This window comes from Macaca nemestrina, chromosome 11 (assembly GCF_043159975.1).
Source record: "Macaca nemestrina isolate mMacNem1 chromosome 11, mMacNem.hap1, whole genome shotgun sequence".
Lineage (NCBI taxonomy): Eukaryota > Metazoa > Chordata > Mammalia > Primates > Cercopithecidae > Macaca > Macaca nemestrina.
In genome coordinates, this window is record NC_092135.1 from 32,069,008 (window position 1) to 32,088,691 (window position 19,684).

Consider the following 19,684-nt stretch of genomic DNA (forward strand, 5'->3'; position numbering starts at 1 on the left):
TAACTCTGTGAGATGATTACACAGAACACAAAGAAGTTTCTCAGAAAGCTTCTTTCTCTTTGTTATCGGAGGATATTTCCTTTGGCCCTACAGTCTTCAAAGGGATCCGAAATATCTGTTCTCAGATTCCACAGAAATAGGGCTAGCAAAGAGATCCTCGAAATACACATGTAACTCTGTGAGATGAATTAACAGAACATTAAGCAGTTTCTCAGAAAGCTTCTTTCCAGATTTCATCTGACGATATTTTCTTTTTCACCATAGCCCTCTATGGCCTTCCAAATATCACTTTGCCAATTCCACAAGAACTGTCTTAGCGGAAGGCTTCTTGAGGGGAAAGCTGTAACTCTGTGAGATGATTTCACAGAACACAAAGAAGTTTCTCAGAAAGCTTCTTTCTCTTTGTTATCGGAGGATATTTCCTTTGGCCCTATAGTCTTCAAAGGGATCCGAAATATCTGCTTTCAGATTCCACAGAAATAGGACTAGCAAAGAGATCCTCGAAATACACATGTAACTCTGTGAGATGAATTCACAGAACACTAAGCAGTTTCGCAGAAAGCTTCTTTCCAGATTTCATCTGACGATATTTCCTTTTTCACCATAGCCCTCTATGGGATTCCAAATATCACTTTGTCAATTCCACAAGAACTGTCTTAGCGAAAGGCTTCTTGAGGGGAAAGCTGTAACTCTGTGAGATGATTTCACAGAACACAAAGAAGTTTCTCAGAAAGCTTCTTTCTCTTTGTTATCGGAGGATATTTCCTTTGGCCCTATAGTCTTCAAAGGGATCCGAAATATCTGTTCTCAGATTCCACAGAAATAGAGCTAGCAAAGAGATCCTCGAAATACACATGTAACTCTGTGAGATGAATTCACAGAACACTAAGCAGTTTCGCAGAAAGATTCTTTCCAGATTTCATCTGACGATATTTCCTTTTTCACCATAGCCCTCTATGGGCTTCCAAATATCACTTTGCCAATTCCACAAGAACTGTCTTAGCGAAAGGCTTCTTGAGAGGAAAGCTGTAACTCTGTGAGATGATTTCACAGAACACAAAGAAGTTTCTCAGAAAGCTTCTTTCTCTTTGTTATCGGAGGATATTTCCTTTGGCCCTATAGTCTTCAAAGGGATCCGAAATATCTGTTCTCAGATTGCACAGAAATAGGGCTAGCAAAGAGATCCTTGAAATACACATGTAACTCTGTGAGATGAATTAACAGAACACTAAGCAGTTTCTCAGAAAGCTTCTTTCCAGATTTCATCTGACGATATTTCCTTTTTCAGCATAGCCCTCTATGGGCTTCCAAATATCACTTTGCCAATTCCACAAAACTGTCTTAGCGAAAGGTTTCTTCAGGGGAAAGCTGTAACTCTGTGAGATGATTTCACAGAACACGAAGATGTTTCTCAGAAAGCTTCTTTCTCTTTGTTATCCGAGGATATTTCCTTTGGTCCTATAGTCTTCAAAGGGATCCGAAATATCTGTTGTCAGATTCCACAGAAATAGGGCTAGCAAAGAGATCCTCGAAATACACATGTAACTCTGTGAGATGAATTAACAGAACACTAAGCAGTTTCGCAGAAAGCTTCTTTCCAGATTTCATCTGAGGATATTTCCTTTTTCAACATAGCCCTCTCTGGGCTTCGAAATATCACTTTGCCTATTCCACAAGAACTGTCTTAGGAAAGGCTTCTTGAGGGGAAAGCTGTCATTCTGTGAGATGATTTCACAGAACACAAAGAAGTTTCTCAGAAAGCTTCTTTCTCTTTGTTATCGGAGGATATTTCCTTTGGCCCTATAGTCTTGAAAGGGATCCGAAATATCTGTTCTCAGATTCCACAGAAATAGAGCTAGCAAAGAGATCCTCGAAATACACATGTAACTCTGTGAGATGAATTAACAGAACACTAAGCAGTTTCGCAGAAAACTTCTTTCCAGATTTAATCTGACGATATTTCCTTTTTCCCCATAGCCCTCTATGGGCTTCCAAATATCACTTTGCCAATTCCACAAGAACTGTCTTAGCGAAAGGCTTCTTGAGGGGAAAGCTGTAACTCTGTGAGATGATTTCACAGAACACAAAGAAGTTTCTCAGAAAGCTTCTTTCTCTTTGTTATCGCAGGATATTTCCTTTGGCCCTATAGTCTTCAAAGGGATCCGAAATATCTGTTCTCAGATTCCACAGAAATAGGGCTAGCAAAGAGATCCTCGAAATACACATGTAACTCTGTGAGATGAATTAACAGAACACTAAGCAGTTTCTCAGAAAGCTTCTTTCCAGATTTCATCTGAGGATATTTCCTTTTTCACCATAGCCCTCTATGGGCTTCCAAATATCACTTTGCCAATTCCACAAAACTGTCTTAGCGAAAGGTTTCTTCAGGGGAAAGCTGTAACTCTGTGAGATGATTTCACAGAACACAAAGAAGTTTCTCAGAAAGCTTCTTTCTCTTTGTTATCGGAGGATATTTCCTTAGGCCCTATAGTCTTCAAAGTGATCCGAAATATCTGTTCTCAGATTCCACAGAAATAGGGCTAGCAAAGAGATCCTCGAAATACACATGTAACTCTGTGAGATGAATTCACAGAACACTAAGCAGTTTCTCAGAGAGCTTCTTTCCAGATTTCATCTGACGATATTTCCTTTTTCCCCATAGCCCTCTATGGGCTTCCAAATATCACTTTGCCAATTCCACAAGAACTGTCTTAGTGAAAGGCTTCTTGAGGGGAAAGCTGTAACTCTGTGAGATGATTTCACAGAACACAAAGAAGTTTCTCAGAAAGCTTCTTTCTCTTTGTTATCCGAGGATATTTCCTTTGGCCCTATAGTCTTCAAAGGGATCCGAAATATCTGTTCTCAGATTCCACAGAAATAGGGCTAGCAAAGAGATCCTCGAAATACACATGGAACTCTGTGAGATGAATTCACAGAACACTAAGCAGTTTCTCAGAAAGCTTCTTTCCAGATTTCATCTGAGGATATTTCCTTTTTCACCATAGCCCTCTAAGGGCTTCCAAATATCACTTTGCCAATTCCACAAGAACTGTCTTAGCGAAAGGCTTCTTGAGGGGAAAGCTGTAACTCTGTGAGATGATTTCACAGAACACAAAGAAGTTTCTCAGAAAGCTTCTTTCTCTTTGTTATCTGAGGATATTTCCTTTGGCCCTATAGTCTTCGAAGGGATCCGAAATATCTGTTCTCAGATTCCACAGAAATAGGGCTAGCAAAGAGATCCTCGAAATACACATGTAACTCTGTGAGATGAATTCACAGAACACTAAGCAGTTTCTCAGAGAGCTTCTTTCCAGATTTCATCTGACGATATTTCCTTTTTCCCCATAGCCCTCTATGGGCTTCCAAATATCACTTTGCCAATTCCACAAGAACTGTCTTAGTGAAAGGCTTCTTGAGGGGAAAGCTGTAACTCTGTGAGATGATTTCACAGAACACAAAGAAGTTTCTCAGAAAGCTTCTTTCTCTTTGTTATCGGAGGATATTTCCTTTGGCCCTATTGTCTTCAAAGGGATCCGAAATATCTGTTCTCAGATTCCACAGAAATAGGGCTAGCAAAGAGATCCTCGAAATACACATGGAACTCTGTGAGATGAATTCACAGAACACTAAGCAGTTTCTCAGAAAGCTTCTTTCCAGATTTCATCTGAGGATATTTCCTTTTTCACCATAGCCCTCTAAGGGCTTCCAAATATCACTTTGCCAATTCCACAAGAACTGTCTTAGCGAAAGGCTTCTTGAGGGGAAAGCTGTAACTCTGTGAGATGATTTCACAGAACACAAAGAAGTTTCTCAGAAAGCTTCTTTCTCTTTGTTATCTGAGGATATTTCCTTTGGCCCTATAGTCTTCGAAGGGATCCGAAATATCTGTTCTCAGATTCCACAGAAATAGGGCTAGCAAAGATATCCTCGAAATACACATGTAACTCTGTGAGATGAATTAACAGAACACTAAGCAGTTTCGCAGAAAGCTTCTTTCCAGATTTCATCTGACGATATTTCCTTTTTCACCATAGCCTTCTATGGGCTTCCAAATATCACTTTTCAAATTCCACAAGAACTGTCTTAGCGAAAGGCTTCTTGAGGGGAAAGGTGTAACTCTGTGAGATGATTTCACAGAACACAAAGAAGTTTCTCAGAAAGCTTCTTTCTCTTTGTTATCGCAGGATATTTCCTTTGGCCCTATAGTCTTCAAAGGGATCCGAAATATCTGTTCTCATATTGCACAGAAATAGGGCTAGCAAAGAGATCCTCGAAATACACATGTAACTCTGTGAGATGAATTAACAGAACACTAAGCAGTTTCTCAGAAAGCTTCTTTCCAGATTTCATCTGAGGATATTTCCTTTTTTACCATAGCCCTCTAAGGGCTTCCAAATATCACTTTGCCAATTCCACAAAACTGTCTTAGCGAAAGGCTTCTTGAGGGGAAAGCTGTAACTCTGTGAGATGATTTCACAGAACACAAAGAAGTTTCTCAGAAAGCTTCTTTCTCCTTGTTATCGGAGGATATTTCCTTTGGCCCTATAGTCTTCAAAGGGATCCGAAATCTCTGTTCTCAGATTCCACAGAAATAGGGCTAGCAAAGAGATCCTCGAAATACACATGTAACTCTGTGAGATGAATTAACAGAACACTAAGCAGTTTCGCAGAAAGCTTCTTTCCAGATTTCATCTGAGGATATTTCCTTTTTCAACATGGCCCTCTCTGGGCTTCCAAATATCACTTTGCCTATTCCACAAGAACTGTCTTAGGAAAGGCTTCTTGAGTTGAAAGCTGTAACTCTGTGAGATGATTTCACAGAACACAAAGAAGTTTCTCAGAAAGCTTCTTTCTCTTTTTTATCGCAGGATATTTCCTTTGGCCCTATAGTCTTCAAAGGGATCCGAAATATCTGTTCTCATATTGCACAGAAATAGGGCTAGCAAAGAGATCCTCGAAATACACAAGTAACTCTGTGAGATGAATTAACAGAACACTAAGCAGTTTCTCAGAAAGCTTCTTTCCAGATTTCATCTGACGATATTTCCTTTTTCACCATAGCCCTCTATGGGCTTCCAAATATCACTTTGCCAATTCCACAAGAACTGTCTTAGCGAAAGGCTTCTTGAGGGGAAAGCTGTAACTCTGTGAGATGATTACACAGAACACAAAGAAGTTTCTCAGAAAGCTTCTTTCTCTTTGATATCGGAGGATATTTCCTTTGGCCCTATAGTCTTCAAAGGGATCCGAAATATCTGTTCTCAGATTCCACAGAAATAGAGCTAGCAAAGAGATCCTCGAAATACACATGGAACTCTGTGAGATGAATTAACAGAACACTAAGCAGTTTCTCAGAAAGCTTCTTTCCAGATTTCATCTGAGGATATTTCCTTTTTCACCATAGCCCTCTAAGGGCTTCCAAATATCACTTTGCCAATTCCACAAGAACTGTCTTAGCGAAAGGCTTCTTGAGGGGAAAGCTGTAACTCTGTGAGATGATTTCACAGAACACAAAGAAGTTTCTCAGAAAGCTTCTTTCTCTTTGTTATCGGAGGATATTTCCTTTGGCCCTATAGTCTTCGAAGGGATCCGAAATATCTGTTCTCAGATTCCACAGAAATAGGGCTAGCAAAGAGATCCTCGAAATACACATGTAACTCTGTGAGATGAATTAACAGAACACTAAGCAGTTTCGCAGAAAGCTTCTTTCCAGATTTCATCTGACGATATTTCCTTTTTCACCATAGCCTTCTATGGGCTTCCAAATATCACTTTTCAAATTCCACAAGAACTGTCTTAGCGAAAGGCTTCTTGAGGGGAAAGCTGTAACTCTGTGAGATGATTTCACAGAACACAGAGAAGTTTCTCAGAAAGCTTCTTTCTCTTTTTTATCGCAGGATATTTCCTTTGGCCCTATAGTCTTCAAAGGGATCCGAAATATCTGTTCTCATATTGCACAGAAATAGGGCTAGCAAACAGATCCTCGAAATACACAAGTAACTCTGTGAGATGAATTAACAGAACACTAAGCAGTTTCTCAGAAAGCTTCTTTCCAGATTTCATCTGACGATATTTCCTTTTTCACCATAGCCCTCTATGGGCTTCCAAATATCACTTTGCCAATTCCACAAGAACTGTCTTAGCGAAAGGCTTCTTGAGGGGAAAGCTGTAACTCTGAGAGATGATTTCACAGAACACAAAGAAGTTTCTCAGAAAGCTTCTTTCTCTTTGTTATCGGAGGATTTTTCCTTTGGCCCTATAGTCTTCAAAGGGATCCGAAATATCTGTTCTCAGATTCCACAGAAATAGGGCTAGCAAAGAGATCCTCGAAATACACATGTAACTCTGTGAGATGAATTCACAGAACATTAAGCAGTTTCACAGAAAGCTTCTTTCCATATTTCATCTGAGGATATTTCCTTTTTCACCATAGCCCTCTATGGGCTTCCAAATATCACTTTGCCAATTCCACAAGAACTGTCTTAGCGAAAGGCTTCTTGAGGGGAAAGCTGTAACTCTGTGAGATGATTTCACAGAACACAAAGAAGTTTCTCAGAAAGCTTGTTTCTCTTTGTTATCGGAGGATATTTCCTTTGGCCCTATAGTCTTCAAAGGGATCCGCAATATCTGTTCTCAGAATCCACAGAAATAGGGCTAGCAAAGAGATCCTCGAAATACACATGTAATTCTGTGAGATGAATTAACAGAACACTAAGCAGTTTCTCAGAAAGCTTCTTTCCAGATTTCATCTGAGGATATGTCCTTTTTCTCCAAAGCCCTCTATGGGCTTCCAAATATCACTTTGCCAATTCCACAAGAACTGTCTTAGCGAAAGGCTTCTTGAGGGGAAAGCTGTAACTCTGTGAGATGATTTCACAGAACACAAAGAAGTTTCTCAGAAAGCTTCTTTCTCTTTGTTATCGGAGGATATTTCCTTAGGCCCTATAGTCTTCAAAGGGATCCGAAATATCTGTTCTCAGATTCCACAGAAATAGGGCTAGCAAAGAGATCCTCGAAATACACATGTATCTCTGTGAGATGAATTCACAGAACACTAAGCAGTTTCTCAGAGAGCTTTTTTCCAGATTTCATCTGACGATATTTCCTTTTTCCCCATAGCCCTCTATGGGCTTCCAAAAATCACTTTGCCAATTCCACAAGAACTGTCTTAGCGAAAGGCTTCTTGAGGGGAAAGCTGTAACTCTGTGAGATGATTTCACAGAACACAAAGAAGTTTCTCAGAAAGATTCTTTCTCTTTGTTATCGGAGGATATTTCCTTTGGCCCTATAGTCTTCAAAGGGATCCGAAATATCTGTTCTCAGATTCCACAGAAATAGGGCTAGCAAAGAGATCCTCGAAATACACATGTAACTCTGTGAGATGAATTAACAGAACACTAAGCAGTTTCTCAGAAAGCTTCATTCCAGATTTCATCTGAGGATATTTCCTTTTTCACCATAGCCCTCTATGGACTTCCAAATATCACTTTGCCAATTCCACAAGAACTGTCTTAGCGAAAGGCTTCTTGAGGGGAAAGCTGTAACTCTGTGAGTTGATTTCACAGAACACAAAGAAGTTTCTCAGAAAGCTTCTTTCTCTTTGTTATCCGAGGATATTTCCTTTGGCCCTATAGTCTTCCAAGGGATCCGAAATATCTGCTCTCAGTTTCCACAGAAATAGGGTTAGCAAAGAGATCCTCGAAATACACATGTAACTCTGTGAGATGAATTAACAGAACACTAAGCAGGTTTCTCAGAAAGCTTCTTTCCAGATTTCATCTGAGGATATTTCCTTTTTCACCATAGCCCTCTATGGGCTTCCAAATATCACTTTGCCAATTCCACAAGAACTGTCTTAGCGAAAGGCTTCTTGAGGGGAAAGCTGTAACTCTGTGAGATGATTTCACAGAACACAAAGAAGTTTCTCAGAAAGCTTCTTTCTCTTTGTTATCGGAGGATATTTCCTTAGGCCCTATAGTCTTCAAAGTGATCCGAAATATCTGTTCTCAGATTCCACAGAAATAGGGCTAGCAAAGAGATCCTCGAAATACACATGTAACTCTGTGAGATGAATTCACAGAACACTAAGCAGTTTCTCAGAGAGCTTCTTTCCAGATTTCATCTGACGATATTTCCTTTTTCCCCATAGCCCTCTATGGGCTTCCAAATATCACTTTGCCAATTCCACAAGAACTGTCTTAGTGAAAGGCTTCTTGAGGGGAAAGCTGTAACTTTGTGAGATGATTTCACAGAACACAAAGAAGTTTCTCAGAAAGCTTCTTTCTCTTTGTTATCAGAGGATATTTCCTTTGGCCCTATAGTCTTCAAAGGGATCCGAAATATCTGTTCTCAGATTCCACAGAAATAGGGCTAGCAAAGAGATCCACGAAATACACATGGAACTCTGTGAGATGAATTCACAGAACACTAAGCAGTTTCTCAGAAAGCTTCTTTCCAGATTTCATCTGAGGATATTTCCTTTTTCACCATAGCCCTCTAAGGGCTTCCAAATATCACTTTGCCAATTCCACAAGAACTGTCTTAGCGAAAGGCTTCTTTAGGGGAAAGCTGTAACTCTGTGAGATGATTTCACAGAACACAAAGAAGTTTCTCAGAAAGCTTCTTTCTCTTTGTTATCTGAGGATATTTCCTTTGGCCCTATAGTCTTCGAAGGGATCCGAAATATCTGTTCTCAGATTCCACAGAAATAGGGCTAGCAAAGAGATCCTCGAAATACACATGTAACTCTGTGAGATGAATTAACAGAACACTAAGCAGTTTCGCAGAAAGCTTCTTTCCAGATTTCATCTGACGATATTTCCTTTTTCACCATAGCCTTCTATGGGCTTCCAAATATCACTTTTCAAATTCCACAAGAACTGTCTTAGCGAAAGGCTTCTTGAGGGGAAAGCTGTAACTCTGTGAGATGATTTCACAGAACACAAAGAAGTTTCTCAGAAAGCTTCTTTCTCTTTGTTATCGCAGGATATTTCCTTTGGCCCTATAGTCTTCAAAGGGATCCGAAATATCTGTTCTCATATTGCACAGAAATAGGGCTAGCAAAGAGATCCTCGAAATACACATGTAACTCTGTGAGATGAATTAACAGAACACTAAGCAGTTTCTCAGAAAGCTTCTTTCCAGATTTCATCTGAGGATATTTCCTTTTTTACCATAGCCCTCTATGGGCTTCCAAATATCACTTTGCCAATTCCACAAAACTGTCTTAGCGAAAGGCTTCTTCAGGGGAAAGCTGTAACTCTGTGAGATGATTTCACAGAACACAAAGAAGTTTCTCAGAAAGCTTCTTTCTCCTTGTTATCCGAGGATATTTCCTTTGGCCCTATAGTCTTACAAGGGATCCGAAATATCTGTTCTCAGATTCCACAGAAATAGGGCTAGCAAAGAGATCCTCGAAATACACATGTAACTCTGTGAGATGAATTAACAGAACACTAAGCAGTTTCGCAGAAAGCTTCTTTCCAGATTTCATCTGAGGATATTTCCTTTTTCAACATAGCCCTCTCTGGGCTTCCAAATATCACTTTGCCTATTCCACAAGAACTGTCTTAGGAAAGGCTTCTTGAGTTGAAATCTGTAACTCTGTGAGATGATTTCACAGAACACAAAGAAGTTTCTCAGAAAGCTTCTTTCTCTTTGTTATCGGAGGATATTTCCTTTGGCCCTATAGTCTTCAAAGGGATCCGAAATATCTGTTCTCAGATTCCACAGAAATAGAGCTAGCAAAGAGATCCTCGAAATACACATGTAACTCTGTGAGATGAATTAACAGAACACTAAGCAGTTTCGCAGAAAGCTTCTTTCCAGATTTCATCTGACGATATTTCCTTTTTCCCCATAGCCCTCTATGGGCTTCCAAATATCACTTTGCCAATTCCACAAGAACTGTCTTAGCGAAAGGCTTCTTGAGGGGAAAGCTGTAACTCTGTGAGATGATTTCACAGAACACAAAGAAGTTTCTCAGAAAGCTTCTTTCTCTTTGTTATCGGAGGATATTTCCTTTGGCCCTATAGTCTTCAAAGGGATCCGAAATATCTGTTCTCAGATTCCACAGAAATAGGGCTAGCAAAGAGATCCTCGAAATACATATGTAACTCTGTGAGATGAATTAACAGAACACTAAGCAGTTTCTCAGAAAGCTTCTTTCCAGATTTCATCTGACGATATTTCCTTTTTCACCATAGCCCTCTATGGGCTTCCAAATATCACTTTGCCAATTCCACAAGAACTGTCTTAGCGAAAGGCTTCTTGAGGGGAAAGCTGTAACTCTGTGAGATGATTACACAGAACACAAAGAAGTTTCTCAGAAAGCTTCTTTCTCTTTGTTATCGGAGGATATTTCCTTTGGCCCTACAGTCTTCAAAGGGATCCGAAATATCTGTTCTCAGATTCCACAGAAATAGGGCTAGAAAAGAGATCCTCGAAATACACATGTAACTCTGTGAGATGAATTAACAGAACATTAAGCAGTTTCTCAGAAAGCTTCTTTCCAGATTTCATCTGACGATATTTTCTTTTTCACCATAGCCCTCTATGGCCTTCCAAATATCACTTTGCCAATTCCACCAGAACTGTCTTAGCGGAAGGCTTCTTGAGGGGAAAGCTGTAACTCTGTGAGATGATTTCACAGAACACAAAGAAGTTTGTCAGAAAGCTTCTTTCTCTTTGTTATCCGAGGATATTTCCTTTGGCCCTATAGTCTTCGAAGGGATCCGAAATATCTGTTCTCAGATTCCACAGAAATAGGGATAGCAAAGAGATCCTCGAAATACACATGTAACTCTGTGAGATGAATTAACAGAACACTAAGCAGTTTCGCAGAAAGCTTCTTTCCAGATTTCATCTGACGATATTTCCTTTTTCACCATAGCCTTCTATGGGCTTCCAAATATCACTTTGCCAATTCCACAAGAACTGTCTTAGCGAAAGGCTTCTTGAGGGGAAAGCTGTAACTCTGTGAGATGATTACACAGAACACAAAGAAGTTTCTCAGAAAGCTTCTTTCTCTTTGTTATCGCAGGATATTTCCTTTGGCCCTATAGTCTTCAAAGGGATCCGAAATATCTGTTCTCAGATTCCACATAATAGGGCTAGCAAAGAGATCCTCGAAATACACATGTAACTCTGTGAGATGAATTCACAGAACACTAAGCAGTTTCGCAGAAAGCTTCTTTCCAGATTTCATCTGACGATATTTTCTTTTTCCCCATAGCCCTCTATGGGCTTCCAAATATCACTTTGCCAATTCCACAAGAACTGTCTTAGCGAAAGGCTTCTTGAGGGGAAAGCTGTAACTCTGTGAGATGATTTCACAGAACACAAAGAAGTTTCTCAGAAAGCTTCTTTCTCTTTGTTATCAGAGGATATTTCCTTTGGCCCTATAGTCTTCAAAGGGATCCGAAATATCTGCTTTCAGAATCCACAGAAATAGGACTAGCAATGAGATCCTCGAAATATACATGTAACTCTGTGAGATGAATTCACAGAACACTAAGCAGTTTCGCAGAAAGCTTCTTTCCAGATTTCATCTGACGATATTTCCTTTTTCACCATAGCCCTCTAGGGGATTCCAAATATCACTTTGCCAATTCCACAAGAACTGTCTTAGCGAAAGGCTTCTTGACGGGAAAGCTGTAACTCTGTGAGATGATTTCACAGAACACAAAGAAGTTTCTCAGAAAGCTTCTTTCTCTTTGTTATCGGAGGATTTTTCCTTTGGCCCTATAGTCTTCAAAGGGATCCGAAATATCTTTTCTCAGTTTCCACAGAAATAGGGCTAGCAAAGAGATCCTCGAAATACACATGTAACTCTGTGAGGTGAATTCACAGAACACTAAGCAGTTTCTCAGAAAGCTTCTTTCCATATTTCATCTGAGGATATTTCCTTTTTCACCATAGCCCTCTATGGGCTTCCAAATATCACTTTGCCAATTCCACAAGAACTGTCTTAGCGAAAGGCTTCTTGAGGGGAAAGCTGTAACTCTGTGAGATGATTTCACAGAACACAAAGAAGTTTCTCAGAAAGCTTCTTTCTCTTTGTTATCGGAGGATATTTCCTTTGGCCCTATAGTCCTCAAAGGGATCCGAAATATCTGTTCTCAGATTCCACAGAAATAGGGCTAGCAAAGAGATCCTCGAAATACACATGTAACTCTGTGAGATGAATTTACAGAACACTAAGCAGTTTCTCAGAAAGCTTCTTTCCAGATTTCATCTGAGGATATTTCCTTTTTCACCATAGCCCTCTATGGGCTTCCAAATATCACTTTGCCAATTCTACAAGAACTGTCCTAGCGAAAGGCTTACTGAGGGGAAAGCTGTAAGTCTGTGAGATGATTTCACAGAACACAAAGAGTTTCTCAGAAAGCTTCTTTCTCTTTGTTATCGGAGGATATTTCCTTTGGCCCTATAGTCTTCAAAGGGATCCGAAATATCTGTTCTCAGATTCCACAGAAATAGGGCTAGCAAAGAGATCCTCGAAATACACATGTAATTCTGTGAGATGAATTAACAGAACACTAAGCAGTTTCTCAGAAAGCTTCTTTCCAGATTTCATCTGAGGATATGTCCTTTTTCCCCAAAGCCTTCTATGGGCTTCCAAATATCACTTTGCCAATTCCACAAGAACTGTCTTAGCGAAAGGCTTCTTGAGGGGAAAGCTGTAACTCTGTGAGAGGATTTCACAGAACACAAAGAAGTTTCTCAGAAAGCTTCTTTCTCTTTGTTATCGGAGGATATTTCCTTAGGCCCTATAGTCTTCAAAGGGATCCGAAATATCTGTTCTCAGATTCCACAGAAATAGGGCTAGCAAAGAGATCCTCGAAATACACATGTATCTCTGTGAGATGAATTCACAGAACACTAAGCAGTTTCTCAGAGACCTTCTTTCCAGATTTCATCTGACGATATTTCCTTTTTCCCCATAGCCCTCTATGGGCTTCCAAATATCACTTTGCCAATTCCACAAGAACTGTCTTAGCGAAAGGCTTCTTGAGGGGAAAGCTGTAACTCTGTGAGATGATTTCACAGAACACAAAGAAGTTTCTCAGAAAGATTCTTTCTTTTTGTTATCGGAGGATATTTCCTTTGGCCCTATAGTCTTCAAAGGGATCCGAAATATCTGTTCTCAGATTCCACAGAAATAGGGCTAGCAAAGAGATCCTCGAAATACACATGTAACTCTGTGAGATGAATTAACAGAACACTAAGCAGTTTCTCAGAAAGCTTCATTCCAGATTTCATCTGAGGATATTTCCTTTTTCACCATAGCCCTCTATGGACTTCCAAATATCACTTTGCCAATTCCACAAAAACTGTCTTAGCGAAAGGCTTCTTGAGGGGAAAGCTGTAACTCTGTGAGATGATTTCACAGAACACAAAGAAGTTTCTCAGAAAGCTTCTTTCTCTTTGTTATCCGAGGATATTTCCTTTGGCCCTATAGTCTTCCAAGGGATCCGAAATATCTGTTCTCAGTTTCCACAGAAATAGGGTTAGCAAAGAGATCCTCGAAATACACATGTAACTCTGTGAGATGAATTAACAGAACACTAAGCAGTTTCGCAGAAAGCTTCTTTCCAGATTTCATCTGAGGATATTACCTTTTTCACCATAGCCCTCTATGGGCTTCCAAATATCACTTTGCCAATTCCACAAGAACTGTCTTAGCGAAAGGCTTCTTGAGGGGAAAGCTGTAACTCCGTGAGATGATTTCACAGAACACAAATAAGTTTCTCAGAAAGCTTCTTTCTCTTTGTTATCGGAGGATATTTCCTTTGGCCCTATAGTCTTCAAAGTGATCCGAAATATCTGTTCTCAGATTCCACAGAAATAGAGCTATCAAACAGACCCTCGAAATGCACATGGAACTCTGTGAGATGAATTTACAGGACACTAAGCAGTTTCGCAGAAAGCTTCTTTCCAGATTTCATCTGACGATATTTCCTTTTTCACCATAGCCCTCTATGGGCTTCCAAATATCACTTTGCCAATTCCACAAGAACTGTCTTAGCGAAAGGCTTCTTGAGGGGAAAGCTGTAACTCTGTGAGATGATTACACAGAACACAAAGAAGTTTCTCAGAAAGCTTCTTTCTCTTTGATATCGGAGGATATTTCCTTTGGCCCTATAGTCATCAAAGGGATCCGAAATATCTGTTCTCAGATTCCACAGAAATAGAGCTAGCAAAGACATCCTCGAAATACACATGTAACTCTGTGAGATGAATTAACAGAACACTAAGCAGTTTCGCAGAAAGCTTCTTTCCAGATTTCATCTGAGGATATTACCTTTTTCACCATAGCCCTCTATGGGCTTCCAAATATCACTTTGCCAATTCCACAAGAACTGTCTTAGCGAAAGGCTTCTTGAGGGGAAAGCTGTAACTCCGTGAGATGATTTCACAGAACACAAATAAGTTTCTCAGAAAGCTTCTTTCTCTTTGTTATCGGAGGATATTTCCTTTGGCCCTATAGTCTTCAAAGTGATCCGAAATATCTGTTCTCAGATTCCACAGAAATAGAGCTATCAAACAGACCCTCGAAATGCACATGGAACTCTGTGAGATGAATTTACAGGACACTAAGCAGTTTCGCAGAAAGCTTCTTTCCAGATTTCATCTGACGATATTTCCTTTTTCACCATAGCCCTCTATGGGCTTCCAAATATCACTTTGCCAATTCCACAAGAACTGTCTTAGCGAAAGGCTTCTTGAGGGGAAAGCTGTAACTCTGTGAGATGATTACACAGAACACAAAGAAGTTTCTCAGAAAGCTTCTTTCTCTTTGATATCGGAGGATATTTCCTTTGGCCCTATAGTCATCAAAGGGATCCGAAATATCTGTTCTCAGATTCCACAGAAATAGAGCTAGCAAAGACATCCTCGAAATACACATGTAACTCTGTGAGATGAATTAACAGAACACTAAGCAGTTTCTCAGAAAGCTTCTTTCCAGATTTCATCTGAGGATATTTCCTTTTTCACCATAGCCCTCTAAGGGCTTCCAAATATCACTTTGCCAATTCCACAAGAACTGTCTTAGCGAAAGGCTTCTTGAGGGGAAAGCTGTAACTCTGTGAGATGATTTCACAGAACACAAAGAAGTTTCTCAGAAAGCTTCTTTCTCTTTGTTATCGGAGGATATTTCCTTTGGCCCTATAGTCTTCGAAGGGATCCGAAATATCTGTTCTCAGATTCCACAGAAATAGGGCTAGCAAAGAGATCCTCGAAATACACATGTAACTCTGTGAGATGAATTAACAGAACACTAAGCAGTTTCGCAGAAAGCTTCTTTCCAGATTTCATCTGACGATATTTCCTTTTTCACCATAGCCTTCTATGGGCTTCCAAATATCACTTTTCAAATTCCACAAGAACTGTCTTAGCGAAAGGCTTCTTGAGGGGAAAGCTGTAACTCTGTGAGATGATTTCACAGAACACAGAGAAGTTTCTCAGAAAGCTTCTTTCTCTTTTTTATCGCAGGATATTTCCTTTGGCCCTATAGTCTTCAAAGGGATCCGAAATATCTGTTCTCATATTGCACAGAAATAGGGCTAGCAAAGAGATCCTCGAAATACACAAGTAACTCTGTGAGATGAATTAACAGAACACTAAGCAGTTTCTCAGAAAGCTTCTTTCCAGATTTCATCTGACGATATTTCCTTTTTCACCATAGCCCTCTATGGGATTCCAAATATCACTTTGCCAATTCCACAAGAACTGTCTTAGCGAAAGGCTTCTTGAGGGGAAAGCTGTAACTCTGAGAGATGATTTCACAGAACACAAAGAAGTTTCTCAGAAAGGTTCTTTCTCTTTGTTATCGGAGGATTTTTCCTTTGGCCCTATAGTCTTCAAAGGGATCCGAAATATCTTTTCTCAGTTTCCACAGAAATAGGGCTAGCAAAGAGATCCTCGAAATACACATGTAACTCTGTGAGATGAATTCACAGAACATTAAGCAGTTTCACAGAAAGCTTCTTTCCATATTTCATCTGAGGATATTTCCTTTTTCACCATAGCCCTCTAAGGGCTTCCAAATATCACTTTGCCAATTCCACAAGAACTGTCTTAGCGAAAGGCTTCTTGAGGGGAAAGCTGTAACTCTGTGAGATGATTTCACAGAACACAAAGAAGTTTCTCAGAAAGCTTGTTTCTCTTTGTTATCGGAGGATATTTCCTTTGGCCCTATAGTCTTCAAAGGGATCCGCAATATCTGTTCTCAGATTCCACAGAAATAGGGCTAGCAAAGAGATCCTCGAAATACACATGTAATTCTGTGAGATGAATTAACAGAACACTAAGCAGTTTCTCAGAAAGCTTCTTTCCAGATTTCATCTGAGGATATGTCCTTTTTCCCCAAAGCCCTCTATGGGCTTCCAAATATCACTTTGCCAATTCCACAAGAACTGTCTTAGCGAAAGGCTTCTTGAGGGGAAAGCTGTAACTCTGTGAGATGATTTCACAGAACACAAAGAAGTTTCTCAGAAAGCTTCTTTCTCTTTGTTATCGGAGGATATTTCCTTAGGCCCTATAGTCTTCAAAGGGATCCGAAATATCTGTTCTCAGATTCCACAGAAATAGGGCTAGCAAAGAGATCCTCGAAATACACATGTATCTCTGTGAGATGAATTCACAGAACACTAAGCAGTTTCTCAGAGAGCTTCTTTCCAGATTTCATCTGACGATATTTCCTTTTTCCCCATAGCCCTCTATGGGCTTCCAAAAATCACTTTGCCAATTCCACAAGAACTGTCTTAGCGAAAGGCTTCTTGAGGGGAAAGCTGTAACTCTGTGAGATGATTTCACAGAACACAAAGAAGTTTCTCAGAAAGCTTCTTTCTCTTTGTTATCGGAGGATATTTCCTTTGGCCCTATAGTCTTCGAAGGGATCCGAAATATCTGTTCTCAGATTCCACAGAAATAGGGCTAGCAAAGAGATCCTCGAAATACACATGTAACTCTGTGAGATGAATTAACAGAACACTAAGCAGTTTCGCAGAAAGCTTCTTTCCAGATTTCATCTGACGATATTTCCTTTTTCACCATAGCCTTCTATGGGCTTCCAAATATCACTTTTCAAATTCCACAAGAACTGTCTTAGCGAAAGGCTTCTTGAGGGGAAAGCTGTAACTCTGTGAGATGATTTCACAGAACACAGAGAAGTTTCTCAGAAAGCTTCTTTCTCTTTTTTATCGCAGGATATTTCCTTTGGCCCTATAGTCTTCAAAGGGATCCGAAATATCTGTTCTCATATTGCACAGAAATAGGGCTAGCAAAGAGATCCTCGAAATACACAAGTAACTCTGTGAGATGAATTAACAGAACACTAAGCAGTTTCTCAGAAAGCTTCTTTCCAGATTTCATCTGACGATATTTCCTTTTTCACCATAGCCCTCTATGGGCTTCCAAATATCACTTTGCCAATTCCACAAGAACTGTCTTAGCGAAAGGCTTCTTGAGGGGAAAGCTGTAACTCTGAGAGATGATTTCACAGAACACAAAGAAGTTTCTCAGAAAGCTTCTTTCTCTTTGTTATCGGAGGATTTTTCCTTTGGCCCTATAGTCTTCAAAGGGATCCGAAATATCTTTTCTCAGTTTCCACAGAAATAGGGCTAGCAAAGAGATCCTCGAAATACACATGTAACTCTGTGAGATGAATTCACAGAACATTAAGCAGTTTCACAGAAAGCTTCTTTCCATATTTCATCTGAGGATATTTCCTTTTTCACCATAGCCCTCTATGGGCTTCCAAATATCACTTTGCCAATTCCACAAGAACTGTCTTAGCGAAAGGCTTCTTGAGGGGAAAGCTGTAACTCTGTGAGATGATTTCACAGAACACAAAGAAGTTTCTCAGAAAGCTTGTTTCTCTTTGTTATCGGAGGATATTTCCTTTGGCCCTATAGTCTTCAAAGGGATCCGCAATATCTGTTCTCAGATTCCACAGAAATAGGGCTAGCAAAGAGATCCTCGAAATACACATGTAATTCTGTGAGATGAATTAACAGAACACTAAGCAGTTTCTCAGAAAGCTTCTTTCCAGATTTCATCTGAGGATATGTCCTTTTTCCCCAAAGCCCTCTATGGGCTTCCAAATATCACTTTGCCAATTCCACAAGAACTGTCTTAGCGAAAGGCTTCTTGAGGGGAAAGCTGTAACTCTGTGAGATGATTTCACAGAACACAAAGAAGTTTCTCAGAAAGCTTCTTTCTCTTTGTTATCGGAGGATATTTCCTTAGGCCCTATAGTCTTCAAAGGGATCCGAAATATCTGTTCTCAGATTCCACAGAAATAGGGCTAGCAAAGAGATCCTCGAAATACACATGTATCTCTGTGAGATGAATTCACAGAACACTAAGCAGTTTCTCAGAGAGCTTCTTTCCAGATTTCATCTGACGATATTTCCTTTTTCCCCATAGCCCTCTATGGGCTTCCAAAAATCACTTTGCCAATTCCACAAGAACTGTCTTAGCGAAAGGCTTCTTGAGGGGAAAGCTGTAACTCTGTGAGATGATTTCACAGAACACAAAGAAGTTTCTCAGAAAGATTCTTTCTCTTTGTTATCGGAGGATATTTCCTTTGGCCCTATAGTCTTCAAAGGGATCCGAAATATCTGTTCTCAGATTCCACAGAAATAGGGCTAGCAAAGAGATCCTCGAAATACACATGTAACTCTGTGAGATGAATTAACAGAACACTAAGCAGTTTCTCAGAAAGCTTCATTCCAGAGTTCATCTGAGGATATTTCCTTTTCCACCATAGCCCTCTATGGACTTCCAAATATCACTTTGCCAATTCCACAAGAACTGTCTTAGCGAAAGGCTTCTTGAGGGGAAAGCTGTAACTCTGTGAGTTGATTTCACAGAACACAAAGAAGTTTCTCAGAAAGCTTCTTTCTCTTTGTTATCCGAGGATATTTCCTTTGGCCCTATAGTCTTCCAAGGGATCCGAAATATCTGCTCTCAGTTTCCACAGAAATAGGGTTAGCAAAGAGATCCTCGAAATACACATGTAACTCTGTGAGATGAATTAACAGAACACTAAGCAGTTTCTCAGAAAGCTTCTTTCCAGATTTCATCTGAGGATATTTCCTTTTTCACCATAGCCCTCTATGGGCTTCCAAATATCACTTTGCCAATTCCACAAGAACTGTCTTAGCGAAAGGCTTCTTGAGGGGAAAGCTGTAACTCTGTGAGATGATTTCACAGAACACAAAGAAGTTTCTCAGAAAGCTTCTTTCTCTTTGTTATCGGAGGATATTTCCTTAGGCCCTATAGTCTTCAAAGTGATCCGAAATATCTGTTCTCAGATTCCACAGAAATAGGGCTAGCAAAGAGATCCTCGAAATACACATGTAACTCTGTGAGATGAATTCACAGAACACTAAGCAGTTTCTCAGAGAGCTTCTTTCCAGATTTCATCTGACGATATTTCCTTTTTCCCCATAGCCCTCTATGGGCTTCCAAATATCACTTTGCCAATTCCACAAGAACTGTCTTAGTGAAAGGCTTCTTGAGGGGAAAGCTGTAACTTTGTGAGATGATTTCACAGAACACAAAGAAGTTTCTCAGAAAGCTTCTTTCTCTTTGTTATCAGAGGATATTTCCTTTGGCCCTATAGTCTTCAAAGGGATCCGAAATATCTGTTCTCAGATTCCACAGAAATAGG